A 19,046-nucleotide genomic window follows, 5' to 3' on the forward strand; every position below is an offset into this window, starting at 1 on the left:
CATTGGCTGCCTGGCCATTTTAGGCCTTGGTTCAGTCCACCTGGGCATTGCCCAGTAACAGAGGAAGGGGTTCTTTGTTACACCTTTCCTTTAGGAATCATTTTTATCATCCTTGGAAATGTTCTTTTTTCCCCAACATCAAATCGATTTGATAAAATAAACTTGTTTGGACTTGGCAATTACCTACATCATGTCATTCAGTCTCTAATCAACAGAGTGCATTGAGTGAAAAAATACACACACAGTTTCATTTAAAAAGTTGAAACATAATATTTATTTTCAATTTCCTCTAAGTTCGTAACACCCTTCTTTCAATTTTTCAAATTTTCTACTGTTTTCAGTAAATGAAAATTTTTACTAACCATTTTTATAAAATTTTCTATACACCACTTGATTAAAAAAAACTAATGAAAAATTTAGGGGGAAACAACAAAATTGTGAAAAAGGCATCCATTTTTTACAAAAAATAAACTTAAAGTTAATTTGATGGAAATATTTTATTCAGAAAGCGTTGAGCAGGTTCATTCTTGTGTCCATTTGTTAACTAATCAAATACAAAAGACTAGGTTTTACCATGCTGTTATTTGGTAAATAAAATATGATTTCACTAAAATCATTTTTGTGTTAATTAAACAACGACATCACTTTAACCGTTCTTGAAACACTTAAAAGATTATTTAACAATTTGAAATCTTATCCACTGGGAAGGTACTGTAGCTAATCAAAATCTCTGGGCCTGTTATATGGAGAATTTCTTCCTCCTTTCTGCCTCAACACCTTGATTTCTCTTCAGTAGTTCTTCTGGGAGAATTTAGGGATCTGCATCTATTGAAGTTTCTGCTAGTTTCCATACCACAATGAGAAAATCTGGTGGCTTCTTCCATTTTGTCAAAGATTCTCTTTTCTTCTAACACTGTAATGAAAGCAAGATGTGCAGGATTGGTGACAAGAGGCTGAGTTTTATTTCCACATGACATAATTCCAGATTAAAATAGACTGTACTCTCAATCACATTTAGTGTCCAATGGTTCTTTTACAGTAGACTATAGATGTGCATATTACAAAAGCTTAAATATATCTAAAGACCTTTGCTCTGAATTTCCTTTCTCTTTTTAAGGGCGGGGGGACAGAAGGAAGGAACTTGACTAAACAAAAATTGGGGTGGAAAATTAAATGTGTTCAACATATGGCATTCTAAAACACTTGATATTTTAAACCTATAGTAAATGTCAGGCACATTTTTACTGCCCTCCCTACATTATAGCACTTGGATCGTTTGTCTTTCAAAGGACTAGTAAACCTTAATTTGCTTTAGCAGCTTTGAATGGATTTTTATTGTTTCTTACTGCAGCCTTTCAACTCAAGTAATTTGAAAACTAAATATGAACTGCAAAACTCAATCAATCCAGTAGTATTCTTTTAATATCAATTTTTCTATAATTAGCCCCCAAACTGTGTTCAATTACTGACAATTAATCTTGTGCACTTTAAGGGACAACACTAATTTTACACTTAGCAGCATTTAAAAGAAAAGTGGTTCAAATACCATGGTAAAAAGTTCCTCTCTCACTGTGTTGTGCATCACTTTGGCAGTCTTAAGGATAAAAGTATGGTTCCAATGCAGTACCTTACCAGAACACAATTTTACAAAAAACGTGTACACATAATGCAGATCCTGTTTGATAGGTGCCTCATGTCAATATTGTCATGTTGTCATCTTTACAGCAGTATCAACCTGGGGAAAAATCCAAAAAAGTCAGAAGGCTAGATTAAAAAAATGATGTGTAAGGTGATAGAAATTAGAATGTCCTGGACCTACAGTCCATTACCTATAGCTGAAGTTCCTTTTTCCTACTTGGGAACAGCCTACTGAGGCTTAAGGGAATCTAAGCTTGTATAACTGACTGCTTACAGACATTTAAACCCCCCCCCAAACTGTGCATTACTGGAAGAAGCAGCGTGTTAATTTGACCCAGCTCTGCAACATTTGTATAGATCGAGTGCATCAGTGGGGTTTTTTGGTGCATTAATCTAATAGCTGATTCAATCAGCTACTAGATAAAAGTGTCAAAAAAGTCCCACTAAAACACCCAATCTATACAATTGTTGGGGAAGCCAGGACCAACAAACTCAATGCCACTTCTGGGTATGTTCTGGGCTTGGTGTGAGAATATGCTGAGTTTAAAGTAAAGCACTGTTTTGGTTTGTTTGTTTGAACATCTGCAAGCAGCCACTTGATGTATTGAGGAGACTGAAGTTAAAGTGTTAAATACTGTAAAATTTCTTTTGCACACTGTCACGGCGGGGTCCTCGCGGAGGGCCGTGATCTCCTTGAGGCCCTCTCACCGCGCTACTCCGGCCCGAGGGCACCCTCCGTTCTCGCCCGCCACGTCTTGATCGAATATGTAATAGGGAGGCTGCCTTGTGTTTCCTCGGGCCTGTCAGCTCCTGGACCCCTTGTGGGTCTCCCCGTACAATGGGCGCTACCCAAGCGCCCTAGCCTTATGGGCTATGCGTGGCTCCTACCAACCCCTAATACCACACCCCAAGCCTCGCAGATGTAATGGACGTTGTCCGGTCTATACACCCGCTTCCCGGGCCTCCTCTCTAGTGTGGCCCACTCTGGGCTCCCTCTCTCGTGCCCAGCCTCTTGCTGGGACTCTCGCCTGGCCCACTCTGGGCCTCCCCTGCCGGTGTGGTTCCGCTCAGGGACTCTCTAGTGGGCCTCCGATCCTATGGGCCAACCGCACGGATACCCTCCCTGACTCTGGCTCCCTGCGCTGCTACTCCCTGTCTTCTCAGGGGCAACCGCAGCGCCCTGCCTTGGTCTGAGGGGGATTGCCGCACTAGCCTGCGGCCGGGCTCGCTATGCCCGTGCGCCCACACTGGGCTACTCAACAAAACACAATGGCATTCCCCCTCTCTGGAGCTCGCCGCGCCCACACTGGGCTACTCAACAAAACACAATGGCGTTCCCCCTCTCTGGGGCTCGCCACGCCCACACTGGGCTACTCAACAAAACACAATGGCGTTCCCCCTTTCTGGGGCTCGCCGCGCCCACACTGGGCTACTCAATACTGTAAGAGGGCGTTCCCCCCTCTCTGGGGCTCGCCATGCCCACACTGGGCTACTCAGTAATACCGCCCCTTTCCTGGGGCCGGGGGCTATGTTCCCCCCACACGCAATCCGGGTTCTTGGTCCCCATCTGCAACCTACGGGTTGCGCCCACGACCCACTGGCCGCGCCCCTCGCCGCCAGCTGCTCGCGCAGTGGCGTGCAAGCTGCGCCTTCGGGGTCTATGTTCCCCCACATGCAATCCAGGGTCTAGGTCCCCGTCCGCAACCTATGGGTTGCGCCCGCGACCCTCCGGCCGCGCTCCTCGCCACCAGTTGCTCATGCACTGGTGTGCGAGCTGCGCCTTCCTGGCACTATGACAATAATGCGCCCTTGTGGTGCTAGGGCACCCCACACTCTCTGGGGTCCCTGTGATTGAGGCCTCCTCCAACCCCTACAGCCTCACCCAAGCCTCCGGGTGTAATATACAGAGCCAAACGTAAACTAGAGCCTCCTGGCTATAACACAAACCTAAAGCCCCCTGGCTAAACCATAGTGCCCATCCTCTCTCTCAGAGCTCCTGCCTCCCAGGCTGCTGGCAGAGAACTGCCAGCCTGGCCTCAGCCCTGGGCTTTATAAGGGCCAGGCCCTGCCTCCTACAGGCAGCTGGTTCCCCTTGGTTGCTCCGGCAACCCGCAGCTGCGCTCATTACCTGAGCAAGCCTCAGCTGGGCTCGTTATGTCAGGCCAGGGCGCGCTCACTTGCTCCCTGGCAGTTTCTCCACTCTAGGAGCAGGGGCACCGAGGTGCCCTGCGACACACACATAAAACATTTTTCAGTGATTACTCTTTCCCTCTATTAGTAAATAGATTCCCTACCCAAACACTTCCAGCTCTGACTATGTACCAAGGAGAAACTTGGAGAGAGCCTGGAAGTTAGAGCTGAGCAGGAAACAGATCTTCTGTATTGCAAGAGTTATCAAGATTCCAAAATATTTTCCAATCCTGAAATGGGACAGCAGTCATCATTTCAATTTTTTTTAATAAATCTGTACTCATATCAATTAAAATATTTTGTTTTAAGAAATGTTAAATCCTTTGTTTCAAATTATTTTTTTGTGTTTAACCATTTCCTACTAAAAATAATTTTAAAAGCAACATGTTTCAAATCAAAAACATTTTTTCAGTGTGAAAACGATTAAATAGTGTATTTTGACAATTTCAAGACTTAAACAATTTCTAATTGTCAGATTTGTTCAAGCTAACCTATTATTGGAAATAGTTTTACTTTCTATTAACTGACATTGCATGATAAGAAAACATTTAATTGGAAAATTCTCAACCATTTCTACTGATAACTTAGGTGTGCATTAGGCTGATTAATTCAGCGGTTCTTAAACTTTTTAAACTCGGGGCACCTTTCCGTAACTTTTGTGATTTGGGTGGCGTCCAGTGTCAAAAACAAATTAATATATTATAGTGCTTACCTTGTTAAATGGGGTGAGAGATCTTCCAGGCATGGACAAGCCTGACCCTAGGTTACCTGCTTACATTAGGTCTTCACACCTCTTAACACCCTTTGATATATCTAACAGAACTCCAGGGTGCCCTATCACCCTGGTTGAGAATCACTGGACTAACTTGTCAGTGCCTAATTTTAGTTAAAGGTATTTCCTAATCTAGTTGGAAAACCCCCTCTTAGGCACCAAACCTTTGGTCATGCTCATGGTGTCAAACATTAGGCACATACCAGTGAACACAGCAGCTTTGCATATACTTAAATCACACCTTAAAAATATCTTATATATTGCTGTGCACTTATAGGTCTATTTAGGTGCCTAACTTGTATTTAGGTGCATAAAACACTTTGAAAATTCAATCCAGTGGCTTGTTTTTCTGAGTCTTGTATGCCAGTTTACATACAGTAATTACTTTTGTAAGCAAGTGAAGAGAATCTTTGAAATGTGGAAACCTAAGAAATAGGCCATGGTTCTTCTTTATTAGTGCATCCAACTGAAAGATCAGAGAACCACAAAAGGCCACTGAAACTAGAACAAGACTGACTGGTATTTCCACTGAAGCTAGAACAAGACTAACAAGCAGCCCACAAAGATGTGCTGTATTCAGTCTACCTTGGAATACCAACCCTGACAACATACTCAGCAGTAAGAAATAGAAAAATCTGAAGTCAAGTGAGATCGTTAGTGTAGCCCAGGTAACTCGGGTATATACTCCCCTTCTGCAATTGAAGGGAATTGTTAGCTGGCAGGTGTGCTGTGGGGGAACTGCAGACTGTTCAGTTTCCGTCCGTCCCTATAGAACCAGGCCAGGACAGTTAGGTTAGTTAACTATATACAGCTTTATTTACACTAACTTATCACAAGGGAAAGAAATATGGATATAAACATATAAACTATATATATATATATATATATATATATATATATATAGGATATCAGGTATGTATCATATCCCAATCACACCCTTTCAACTTGCCACTTCATGTGCCATCATGATCCCAAGCTTGACCTGTATGCTGAAAACTATACAAAGTACAGTCCTACATGTGGCTTCCCAGCATGGGGCTCTTAAAGTGCTGGGGGAAGGGCAATGGGGTCCCTCCACTAGGCAGGTTCAAAGCCATGCACCCCAAAACATGGGGTTGCTGGCGTGCAGCTCTGCATATGCCAGGCAAGGGAAGTTGACAGACTGCCCTTGCTTGGTAAGTTTGAAGCTGTGTGCATTGGCAAATCCCCATGTGGGCCTTCTGGGCCAAAAAGCCTGTCAATTCCCCCTGCCTTGCACATGGAGAGCCATGTGTCACAGCCCTATATTCAGGGCTCCTAGGCACACAGTTCTGAACTTGCTGACTGGGGGGAGCCAGTTAGTTCCCCCTACTCATCCCCTGCTGGGCTGCCCCTCCACATAGCAGCAGATGAGGCAGCCCTGAGTCTGGGACTGGGCTGGTGTTGCCTCTCTCCAATGCTGACAATTATATGAGTGTTGGCATGGGCAGAGGGCATCGCACACATTCAGGTTAAGGTACCATACAAACCAACCTCAGAGATGTTTTAACATTACATGTAGAACATCTCTGTGGCTGCTTTGCTACTTTATAGCACTAAAAGTTGTCTGAATGTTTGACATATTGCTATTTATGGCACAATTAATATATTAAGCAGACCATAAATATATTGTCTTCCAGGGACCTAAATTATACGTAACTTGAACTCAAGTCCTACAGTACACAAGTGACACTGAAGAATTTTCTTGGATGTCAAAGCCTTCCCTTTAAGATCCAAGAATTAACACATTAAATGAGTGAATGACACAGTTTTTAATGCCCTATTCAGCTGGCATCCAGCTAAATCAATCCAGTGGGAAGGAGCTAGATTAACCAAAGCACTGTGTTTTGATGCTGGTACTAGCTGTTGAGCAGGAGACAGGGCTAGCTAGTATCTAAGTTGGACTCTATTGTAGATTTATAACTTGATTGTGCTCTATTGAAATCACCTGGAGTTTCTGCAGGTGACTTCAGTGAGAGCAGGGTCAACCTTTTATACAGAAGTAATTATATTTTATTATATTTATGCTGTTGTTGAATTATTTGATTTGATCTTGATGTAATAGGAATGTCTGCTTTTTTTTATTTGAGTACCTTTAAAGGTTGTCAGTAGTGCCCAGAGCAGTGAATGGGTATTCTTTTATAACAGAGTAGTAAAAATGCAAATAAATAAATAAAACAAATGATCTTTTGCCTATATTAAACAAAATGTGACTAACATAAATTGTCAGGTATAATTTCTTTAAATTATCTGATGAATACTATGAAGAGTAATCAGAGAAGACAAATAATACAGTAAGTGTACCTTTAACAACAAATATAACAACCTTTTGTTGGTAAATGAGAGCCAGTATCAGCTGTCATATATATCACACCGATAAGAAATAAGTTATATGATAAATAACATGACACAAAGAATGCAGTGTTCCTAAGCACTGGTTGACTAGCTGCAGAATGAACAATATTACCTAGATTCTTGTGATGTGAGAATATATTTAAGGTAAATAATTTATTTAAAATTTGGGGGCCAGTTTGGGGATGGTTACTATTAGGGATTGATACTTTGTACAAGGTTCTGATTTCAAAGTGAAACATTAGTTTTACACCCTTGTCATTTCTATTTAAGTGACATCTGAATTAAACCCACGATGACTCACAGTAGTTAGTATTAGTGGCAAGTTTTAGCCTTTTGTTTATTCAGAAAACTGAATTACAGCTTCTTTTATAAGGGAATGATACTGCTTACGTTACAATGAAGTCAGGTAGGAGCCATAAAAAGTAATAACAGCTGATCACATTATATGCCTGTATGTACCGAAATTGCTGGAGTGACATGAGAATATAGTCTAAGCAAGCACAAAATCAGGACAAAGCACAAGAAGCAGCACTGGTGACAAGAACACCTTATGTAAATTTGGAGTATAGCTTGGTATTCAGGCTTCAATTGGAAGCAAGTGCAAGTGGGTTATCACAGAAAGCCATAAAATGGGTGTTTAAAGATGCATCCTAGTAACACCAGCAGGTAAGTTACCAGAATCCAGCAGCATCCCGATCACTGAGATTGGTTTGTTTTTTTTTGCAAAATCATGTTATCTGCTTTTTAGCAGCTCCTGGGATTTTCCTTGCTTAGATTTTCCCTAATATGTCTGCACAGAACCAACAGAAGAATCTAGTGACCATCACTGCTACATGCTGAGTCCCTTCTGTCTCTATAGCTAAAACTACACCGTAAGGTTCCAAAACCTTGTCCTGGTTATTTTAGGCCTGATCCAAAGCCTTGTTGAGAAATTTTCAATTGACTTCAGTCAGTGTTGGATCCTGTCCCTGAAGATTAAAAAAGAACAGCAGTAACTAGGGTGGTCTGAAAAAATAGTTTATTATAATATTTTATAGTCTGTGAGTCTGCAGACCTTATATTGTGAATAAATCATAACACCACACTTCACTGAGAAATGAAGGCCATGCATATTATGCTTATAAAATTAGAGAAAATACATATTTCTGGCAGACCATAACAGGTTTGTCAGAGTTAATACAGCTTATCTTCACATAAGTAATATGCCTAACTTTAAAGTTAAGTTGATCTAACTGATCTACTTACAGTACCTCTCTGATAGGGTATTCCAGTCTATTGTGTGAATAACAGATTTTAAAAATTCTGTGATAAGCGTTTTTATTTATGCAAGAGATCACTAAAGACATTTAACAAATTTATGTCCTCAAAATATATTTTTAAAACAGGAAAATTAAAAGTACAGAATATAAAATTCATACAACATAAAAGGTCTGATTTAAACCACTAGGGCACAGAATTCATAGAGAAGACACATGCTGTTTTTTGAACTCACCTGCTTTTGTTTACTTATTGTGGGGTTTTTGGTATATATTATATAATATGTACAGCAGTACCTAGGCATAACCCAGTGAGTTAATAATGGAGTTTTAGTCTTAACTGTGAATTCCCTTGCATTTGTTCGTATATTACTGAAATAGAAGGGGTTTTGTGGTATAATATATAGTAACACATTGAATGTCAGCTGGAAATCCATTTCACAGTTGTGGAACAATATACAGAATACAATAAACCCATTCGCACCTTCCCATTCCCTCCTTGCAGTAAGACGCCAACATTTAGAAGCCCATAGCAAGCTAACACCTGCTAAGCATAAATCATGAGCATGAACATGACACTGGACAAGTTCAGAAAGATGTGATGGGAGCAACTCCACGAAAAATCTTAATATTCATTAAGAAAACTTTACGTTTGTTTTATATTCTGATGGACAGCCAGTGAATTGACTTGTGAACAGCTAGAAAAAGAGCACTGGTTATTATGCCAGTAAAAGTTGAACAGCAGAGTTTTTTAATAAGCTGTACTCTGTTATGATTACACTGAGGGAGCCCAAGCAGGAAATGCAATAATCACATAGAGCAATAACAAGAGGATCAACTAATACCTATCATATTTTCTCACTGTTTTGCTTCTCCCTATTAGTGTGACATACAATAGAAGTGTGTAACTGCAACAGAAGCCTTAAAATCAGATACTAGTCAAGCAGGTGCAGAAACAAAGGCATCTTCCATTTGGAGAGTCAGCATTTTTCTTTTAAAAAACCCTATTGTGCTATGCAGGTTGGAGCCTAGGTTGCCCATTGTTGTTGCCCATTGTGCTATGCATGCATTATTTTATCTCTTCCTGCAGTGTTTTGTTGTGATATGCATCAAGCATGTGTTCACAAAGTTACCCAGAAGTGCACTGAAAAGATTCAATATATGCTATGGCCTGCAATTATTCTTTGCTAATTCCACAAAAACAGTCTTGAAAAGCCAAGATGCCTACAGCTTTGTGTCCACAGTAGGTGGAAAACAGCACATTACATGTTATCACTGTCAGAGTATTACAGTGTACTATGCAATACTATTACTCTTGCTAGAGAATGATAGTGGAAGTGGCACTGCCCCATTACTAATGCTTAATGTATGACCAATCAGAAATAGAAAATCTTCTGACTGGTGGAAGCTTATGCCATACCATCAGTTATTAAATTGGATTCAGTTTGTCTGATGGACACAATATCCCTCCACTGTAGGTGGTCTCTGTTTCATTAGGTTTCAGATTGATGGTGCTGATCAGTAATCCAAAAAAAGTGTGATGGGTACATCAGCCTCATTTTTCATTAACCGTGTTTCCCAAATATACTGAAAGCAGGTACAAAACACAGATTTTGTTTGGCTTATTTTGATCCTTGTAAGAACTATTGCCTACCCAACATCACTGCTGGGTGCTGATGCTACTAGTGTCTGCTATAGCAACTGAATGAGCCATTTCAGATATAAATCTAGCCATTTAAGAATGTTGCTGAAAGAGTGGCAAAGCTGATCAAAATTTCTTTCAACATGTAATGAGCATACAATTGATATACAAGACTGTGAATAGGTGTTATTCTAGCATCATTTAAAATTAGATAGTAGAGACAAAAGTGAAGTGATTTCTTTATATCTCAAGAAATGAACAAAGCAAGAAAATTGCTGTCTTAATACTTATTCCTTAAAAATCTCACTCAGGTTCACTAAAATAACTAACAAAACTAAATCTAAACTGACAAATTGCCCCCTTAGGCTCTATTTCATTGTCTTCACTTTGTTTATATAAAATATTGAGTTATTTTTAAATTTTAAAACCCCGCTTTCTTAATGTTAACCAAATATTATGTAATTTAAAACAAAGCACTTAAAAAATGTGAATATTTAAATAAATCCAAAGTAACAATGTTGTTCTAAAAAGGTGACAGATACATGACATTAAACTAACAGATTCACAACAGCTGTTATCACGATATTTGCATACAACATAGTTATATTATCTCTGACACATAAAAGCTATTTTTGTAATTTTTGTGGAAAAATAGGACATTAGCTTAGCCTACCAGCTGTAAATACATGGCTTTTTAAATACAATATTATGAATTAAGGAATTCTCAAATATCTTTTCTTCTTTAATTGAAGGCTCTTTTATAGGAACAGACAAAAGTGTATTAATAGCTGTATGTATATTTTAAAAGAAACTATATAACAAAAACATACAGGCCATCTTAGTCGAAATTAGGAATATAATTTGATCTTAATTACTATGTCAATGCTTGTCAAGTTTCAAGCCATGATTTCAGGTCAAGACTTAGTCTAAAAGTATTTATGGCCAATCATACTCCTGAAGATTTAAAGAAACTTCTTAATTTGAATAGCATGAACACCACTGATACACGTAATGTATGTACATGGTATGTCTTAATATGGCATGCGCTGGTATGTTATCTTATATCCTTATATCTTTTCCATCAATTGTTTTTGCTTCTGTTTAAGAATGCGTTGTTATATTATTTTTGTGAAATAGTTATTTTAAAATTCTGCAATTTCTAACATAACTGGACAACTTTTCTTCTAAAGTTCTAACACATGTTTCCATTGACCCAGTTTTTCAGCCTTGAGTATCTCTCTTTAATGGATCTCTTTCAATGTGATAATACATTTATATTCTGCTTTAATTAGTGTCATGAAAGGGGAAAAAAGCTGCTCAAATGTAAATGGTTTGCAAAAGTTGTTGGAGCATCTTCTTAAAGCAAATCTGAAGGACTGGCTTCCACCTTTTTTTCCCCTTTCACATGATCTTATTACAGGAGTTTTTTTGTAAACTGGTGTTATAAACGATTATTTTTAGTTAAGAGAGGCACCAGGAAACATTAAAAAATGGATATAAAGACATTTTGGTTCTTGATCTTCTTTTCTTCTCATCTCATACTTTAGAAAGTCTTGCTGGAAGAACACAAGGAACAGCAGGAAGGTTTCTAACAGATCTTTGAGACCTCCTTCCAGTCAAATCCCAGGGGAGCTAGAACGGTATACCTCTGTGGTTCAAAAACTCTTTGGGCCAGAAAAAGGGGCCTTTATCTGCTGACATTTCAAACATATTCAATCAAATATTGATCTAGAAAATCAGCCACTTTTTCTCTAGCAAAAAATTAAATTAGTACTACCTACTGAAGATCTACAAATGGTTCTCCTGAAGATAATGACAGTACCCTAGGCTATTCCTAGGATCAAAAGTTTTTATGGACACCAAACTGATTTAATATTTTCTGTAATACATGCAGGAAAAAAGGCAAAAGATCTGCTTGCCAACAGTAATGTGCTGGAGATGATCTCATGTGGCGAGTCCTTGCATCAAGGAGCCAGGTAGGTTTTTCAAATCCATCTCATCTTTGAAATAAAAGAGATGGAATATGGCCCATTTCACCTTAAAGAGAGGTTTTCATCACCAGAAACATCTGATACTTCTTATTCACATTGGGTCTGGTAGCACATGCTCCCCTGACTCATAAACAGTTCCTGTCTCTATTGTATTCTGTTTTCAAGATGCCCCTGATGTTGCTTCAATAGAAGCAAGAGGTCTCTTCTTCCTCTTCTTAACACTCGTATTTCAAAAGATGACAAAAACATATCTACTGTTCAGTAATGAGTTGAGAATTCTTTCCAAAATTATTCTTAAATACCACTGCTGCAGAATTTTCATCAGGCTGCTCTTGAAACTGACATACTTGTATTACAAAGACAGGCAGTCCTTACGAAGGAACATAAGGTTTCGATAACTTATTTTAATGAATTTACTAGAAAAATAAATCAGACATTACCAATTATCTTTAATAATAGTCATTATTAAAACATTTGTCATGTTCTCACCAACAAAATGGGGTCTTGGGAATTCAGCTACGCCGAGGCAAGAAAATGAAATGTTACTGCAGCTCTATCAATAAAGAACTGCATTTTCTTTCCTCTCTCTTCTTCATAAGATAGATAGATAAGCAGATTTGATGACATTTTGGAAGTCTGGTCATTTAAATTTTCTAATTGTTCTCTCTCTCAAAAATAGGTTGAACCAAAACCCAATGTCCAAATATATACAGCAGGGACAGCACAAGCTATATATTATGGATATGAATCCAACTTTCCCCAAAGTTCTGGCATATTTAACCAATGATTTGAGGTTGACCTGTTACAGAGGAAGGAGGTAGCCATAAAGTTCAGATCACTACACTTCTAAAATTTCAACAAAGCCTGCAATGTTTATATCTGTTTTTGTATTTGTTTTCATCATTGGTATGCATGGTATATATACATTCACTCATAACTTGTTTGCTAATAGTTATATTAGCTAACTAAATCATGAGGCCAAACAGTAGTTAAGATACTGTATGTGTTTATATGTATATTTATATTGTATATCTTTCCGCTACAAGTAAAATTAAGTAAGATGAAATCAGAAGGGCTAATAATCATCGTATTTTAGGACTTGAAGTAATGGTAAAGTTAAGTCAGAAAGTAAATTTCCCCAAGGTCAAAAGCATTAGGGAAGATCTTTATGTCCTTCCCTGGCAAACAAATATTGCACAATTTGGGCCATTTGTTGTCCAGTGTGTCTGTTTCTTTTTCATAGCCATGTAGCATCTTGGCAAGTTCCTGTCATAAGCTGATTGAAGTGTTATTATTGTTTCTACATGGTGAAATATGCTTTGCAGAATTTCTTTAAAATGTTCTTTGCAGATCACCTTGAAAAAGTTATATCTAGCTTACTAGTTTATGTTTACCTATATATGAATGCACCAATACAATGGTCAGATGGACATGAAAGTAACCAGGCATCAGTGCAGAAGATCTGTGGGTTCTTTATCACATGTCAGGCAACTTGAGGAGACACAGATAGACCTGATTCGAATTTATACAAAAGCCAGTCTAATTATATCTAAGGACCTTAATGTGAATAAGAATTAAGCCTGCATGACTTTAAATTTAGGACATCTAGAGCAGGGGAAAAGTATTTGAAACTGATTGCATAACTGTTGCTGAAGGTATTGTTGCCATGGAATGACAGTCTTTTTCATAACCACATTGCTGGCTCTTTTCACCTGCAAAACTGAAAAAAGAATAAACTGAAAACAAAAATAGTTCTCCACATTAACATGGCTAACAGTCAACAGAGCAATCCAGACTTCCCCTTGTGAAACTACATTTAAATAGATTGTTGGGGAAATTTTAAAGAAGGCCCAAAATGTGAGTGCTTATTATAAAAATAACCTTCGGAATCTGGAAATCTAAATTAGTAAAGACAATAAAATAAAACAATTCCAAATTAGTAAAGATAATAAAATCAGTTTAAACTGAAGCATGCAAAATGCTTGCATTATTAGGATCTCAAAGAGCAAATACCTAAAGATATAAAAAAAAATAAATCCATGAAATGATCAGTCTATTAAAGAATGGAAAGGTATTTTGGATTACAAGGAGTTAAAGGGTTCAATTAAAGAATGTGGCATTAAATTATTAAAGGAGGTGGCTAAAAAACAAAATTTCTTTGCATCTGATTTCATCACTGAAGATGTTAGGGAGACTTCTAGCTAAACTTTCTTTTTTATAAAATAATGATGAAGCACTTTCAGAGACTGTGTCAAGAGAAAACTAAATCAAAGACACCTACTGTACCAGGTGATTGGAGGCTCCAAGGGTGATTCAGTAATTATCAGATCTGGTAAGCAGATCAAAATAAACATTATAAATAATAGTATATTTAAATAATCATGCTAAGGTAGGCACAAATCACTGTGGATTTCTTCCAGTTTCGCCCATCTAACAAATGCCCACTGAAAAGGAAAATCACACCTCTCTAATCTACTTCAATTCACTGAACATGTCAATGAAATTGTGGATAATATTGAATCAAATGAAAAAGTTTGGACCTTCAGAATATCTTTGTTAGATTAATTCATAAGAGGCAACTAAAAAAACTAAGTTGTCATGGCATGTGAGCCGAAGGGTAAAATTCTGGCCTTGGCAGGGCTCCCATTGACTTCAATGACAGGATTTCACTTAAAATATTGACATTCATCAACTTGGCTAGGAGACAGAAAACAAAGAATAGGAATAAATTATCAATTTTCCTCACAGTAAAAATCAAACATCAAAGTGCCACACTGCTCAACAATGGCAATGGCATTGTTTAATATATTTATTAATGAACTGGAAAGGGATGAGCTTTGAAGTGGTAAAATGTGCAGGTGACACAAAATTACTCAGGTTAATCAAGTCCAGAGAGGGTAATAAGGAACTTCAGAAGAAAATAAACAAGCTAGATGAATGAGCAACTTGATGGCAGATGAAATTTAGTGTTGATATATGCAAATTAATATACTTTGGAGAGGAATTTTTGATCTATTTATACACATTACTTGGTTCTAAATTAATTGTATCAAAGGGAAAGGACCTGGACATCATTTTCGACAGCTCAATAAAGACCTCTTCTCAATGTGCAGCTGCAGTCAAAAAAATTAGGATTCATAAAGAATGAGATGGAAAATAATATGGAAGACATTATAATGCCTTAAATGACATTATAATGCCATAAATTAATGTTTTACCCTTATCTGTAATACAGTCTGGACAGGTCATCATCTAAAAAATATTGCAAATATAGAGACAGTTCAGGGAAGAAGACTGGAATTGTATAGTAAAGGAGTTGAGCACAGGGTGTGAAAAAAGTATATAACATAATATTGATGAAGCAGGTTTGGAATTTTAGTTATCTGACCATGCAATGAATCTGCAAGGAGGTGAATTCAAAACTGATAAAAGAAAATACATAAAGCTTAAGTAGATTGTGGATTTCTGCTACGAAGTGTTGTTGAACCCAAATTCAAAATTCAGAGAGGGACTGGATATTTGTTTGGATTCTTAGGATCTTCAGCATGTGTTTTTCTTTAGAGTGAAAATGTCAATTTGTACATTTTCAGGGGGTGTGTCTACATGTGCGTTTATGCTGGTTTAAATTTACTGCATCTTAAATTACTGTGCAGTAAGTAGGAATAAGCCGGTGTCTACACATGCAGGCGTTAAAGTGCATTAACACTATATGTGGACTGATTGGGACTAACTTTAGCCGCAAGTCAGTCCACACCCACAGTATTATGGTGCAGTAAGGCATCTACATGTACATTACTGCGCAGTAACTAATTAGGTGTAAATTTAATACCTGCATGATGCAGGTATTAAATTTATGCTCAAGTCAGCATAACTTGCCATATTTACTGCACAGGATAGACATGAATGTGTAGACATGCACCCATACTGCGCAGCAATTTCAGTTACTATGCAGTAAATGCACACATGTAGACATGCCCAGTTACAACAAAATAGTTTAGCAGGAATAATATATATTCCTTCTTTTACTTCATATGTAAATATTCTTTAGGCTGCTTAAGTTATAATTTTCCTAGTGGTTTTCCTTCATATTATATAGCTTTCACTATAAAGCTGTATGGTAGGAGACAGAGAGATAAAAAAATAAAAAAAAAAACGGAAGCAAATTTTTATTTCAAGTTTCATATAACAGTGCCAGTACATCTGTCCTATATTATCAGTATGAGAATGCAGGTGTGCCAAAGAAACAGTATTTTAATGGATTCCAAAATTTAGTTTAATTAATAACAGTCAGAAAGGTAAGGCAGAATGCTGCAAAGCTATGCCTTTGTAAAGCTGACTATCATTTGCAACTGGTGTTTTTGAAAAATATTTAGTGTTTCTGCATGTGAAGTTTTTCATGCGCTTGTTTTAGGCTGATTACTGTTGCATAAAGCCACAGAAACAATATATACTATAATATACAGTGCCTTGTAGCCAATGAAAAAACTACACACTGATGTCAACATAAGGTTAATAAATAGGAATTCTAAGGGATTTTCACAGGTTTAGTAGAGTGGTGACACATGTTATCATGTTGGACACCACAGCCTAGAATATGATTTTACACTGCCATGTCATATCGGCCCATGATAACCAGAAGTAATTTATTTCCTAAAAACAATGGTAACCAGATATGACAACTTGAGTTGGCTTGCTGTGATGTAATGGTTTTACTTTCTGATAATGTGGAATGTAGTCTGTGTCATGTCTGTAAATCACTTTTTCTCGTGCAAAATCTGTATGTTTTTAAGGGTGTGGAAGGCAAATCCAGCTTTTTATTCTTTTATAATCTTTGATTTTACTATAACAAGAATTCTTACTCTTTGCACAAAACTTACATTAAAATGATGTAATGAGCTTAAAATTAAGAATTAATATAACTTCAGTGCACAATGTATAATTAAGATGTCTTGTGGAGATAAAATTGTCTACCATTTGGCTCCATTTTCTGGTGTAGGTCTATATTAAAAAGAATTGTGGTTCCTTGACTCTGTTCTGTTTTATTTTTCTAGCAGGGCTGTATTAGTTACATCTTAATGTTGCAGAATTTGAAATGCTACCTCTGTTAAACTAAGAATGCAGCTCTTTCACTTTGTTGTTCTTTCCTCCCAAAACCATAAATAATTATGCTTGACTTTCAAATAAAAAAGATGAATTTAGATTTCCTACTGTAATACAATTTTTTTCCTTTATGGTTTGTCTAGCAGAATGGTAATACTATGCTCTTGTTAAGATAGGATGCTAGAAATTATCACATAAGAGTTCCCTACATTTTAGACTTTTTGTAAGATGGATGCAGTGGATGTATACAACACAATTTAGAAAGCATTTCATCAGGCTTCATTTTCAAATTCTGCTGTAAATTCTGCAAGCTACAGTAGTTTAATGCAGAAGCGAAGATGTCCATAAAAAGCTGGAGAAAACTGTGTATGTTATAATGCTGTTATAAAACTGTCTGTGATATTAACACACACTGTATATTAAATACACAAAACTGTTACAATAACTTGAAGGTTGAGACAAACTCACAAAAACAAATAAATTCTTCATGGCACTAGGCAAAAGGCTGTTCTTTACAAAAAAAAAAAAGACTAAAATACAGTAGTACAAACAGTGTGTGGGGGGGAGGAAATATATAAATAAATAAATAAATAAAGCTTTCTTCCAAGCTCCCTACTGTAAGTCCTTTTCATGGAGTCCATGTGGCAAATTATGAACGAACAAAATGCTGATGATCATATGTAAAAATACTGTAAGTTAGGGATGTCGAATGGATTTACTCTATAACTGCCCAGGGGCTGGATCCTGCTCATGGAGTCATATGATCCAGCCTGTGGGTCTCCGGACCAGTCCCAGCCTCATATGATACATGTGGTGTGTGGGCCGGACCTGGCACCCTGCACACTGCAGGCAGCACAAGGGGCAATCCAGGGCACCCTATGCAGTGCATGCCATGTTCACAGCTGGTCCAGTGCTTTGTGCAGCACATGCAGCAAGGATCAGGCTCTGCCAATGGTATTTGGGCTGGAGCTAGCACTGCGCGTGGCACAGGGGGTCTTGGCTGAACTAGGTGCCACAAGCATTCCACAGGTGGTTGGTTTTAGTCCGCCCCACAGACAGGTTTAGGGATGCTTATCCAGCCTATGGGGTCAAATGAGTTTGACCCCCCTGTTGTAACTGAAGTCATTTTGCCCAAATAGTGTCCGTAGTTACAGTGATGTAAATATAGAGTAAATCCATTCGTTCCAAATAGTTGAACTTTAGTTTGGTGTATAAATGAGACTCCTGAAATTATGTAAACTAGAGAAGGGATCTTGTATTAATTTAGTATATCCTGGTGTATATGTAAGGGCAGCTCAAACCAAGTATGATGGCTAGCTAGCAAAGCAGAAAGAAAATGTATTTAAAGCTGACAAAGGCCAAAAAAGCAGATATAATCCTTTATAAGGTTTTTGTCATACATCATAAAGAGACCAAAAGTGGCAGAAGCCCATTATTTTTTCAGTTTACTTTTGGAGAAATACAGACATTGTTTTTATTTGGATCAGTGAAAATTCAGAATAACTTTGTCTACTATATTATATATTTAAGCTCTGTCGATCAGTTTAGGGTTCCTCAGTTTTGAATGCACAGTTTAAGATACTCAAAACCTGGTCTGGAGTTAAAGCAATAACAATGCTATCTGAAATTAATAGGAATTGTGGGTATCCTCCACCTCTGAAAACCTGGCTCTAGATGTCTCTAGTTGGGAACCCAAAACAACAGGTGAAGTATTTGAAAATGCTGGTGTTCCAGTCTCTGATAATGCTGACCTCCAGTAACTGGATGGAGTTACTGTGTATTTTCATTGGCATTACTGACAGGAGAATGTAACAGAAAGTCTGCGGAGGCAAGATCAGGAACCTGAACTAAAGCCTGATGTCATACCTTGGCCCTGATGTTGTACAGAATATAGGTTCCAGTGTGCTAGTAATGTATGTTGCATTTTTGTTTGGTACCTTTTAGGTCAATTATGATTCTCTTATCAAAACTTGGCCTGCCATCTGTTCCATGGAAGGCATATGTCCACTATTTATGATTTTGTTCAGGTCATTGTTTTAACCTTCTTACTTGTTTTAACCACTAACCTGCTGGGCTACTGACTA

The 19,046-nt window shown here is 37.8% G+C and overlaps 1 long non-coding RNA gene across 1 annotated transcript; it reads right to left on the minus strand.

Moving 5' to 3' along the window:
• Positions 1-296: 296 nt before the first annotated feature.
• Positions 297-3,864, minus strand: LOC109286451 (uncharacterized). Its single transcript, XR_009461655.1, has 3 exons — positions 3,586-3,864; positions 1,633-1,735; positions 297-913 (listed from the first exon to the last, which is right to left on the minus strand). It is a non-coding gene; the product is annotated as an uncharacterized LOC109286451 (long non-coding RNA).
• Positions 3,865-19,046: the final 15,182 nt, after the last annotated feature.

Source organism: Alligator mississippiensis, chromosome 1, assembly GCF_030867095.1.
Source record: "Alligator mississippiensis isolate rAllMis1 chromosome 1, rAllMis1, whole genome shotgun sequence".
NCBI classification, from domain to species: domain Eukaryota; kingdom Metazoa; phylum Chordata; order Crocodylia; family Alligatoridae; genus Alligator; species Alligator mississippiensis.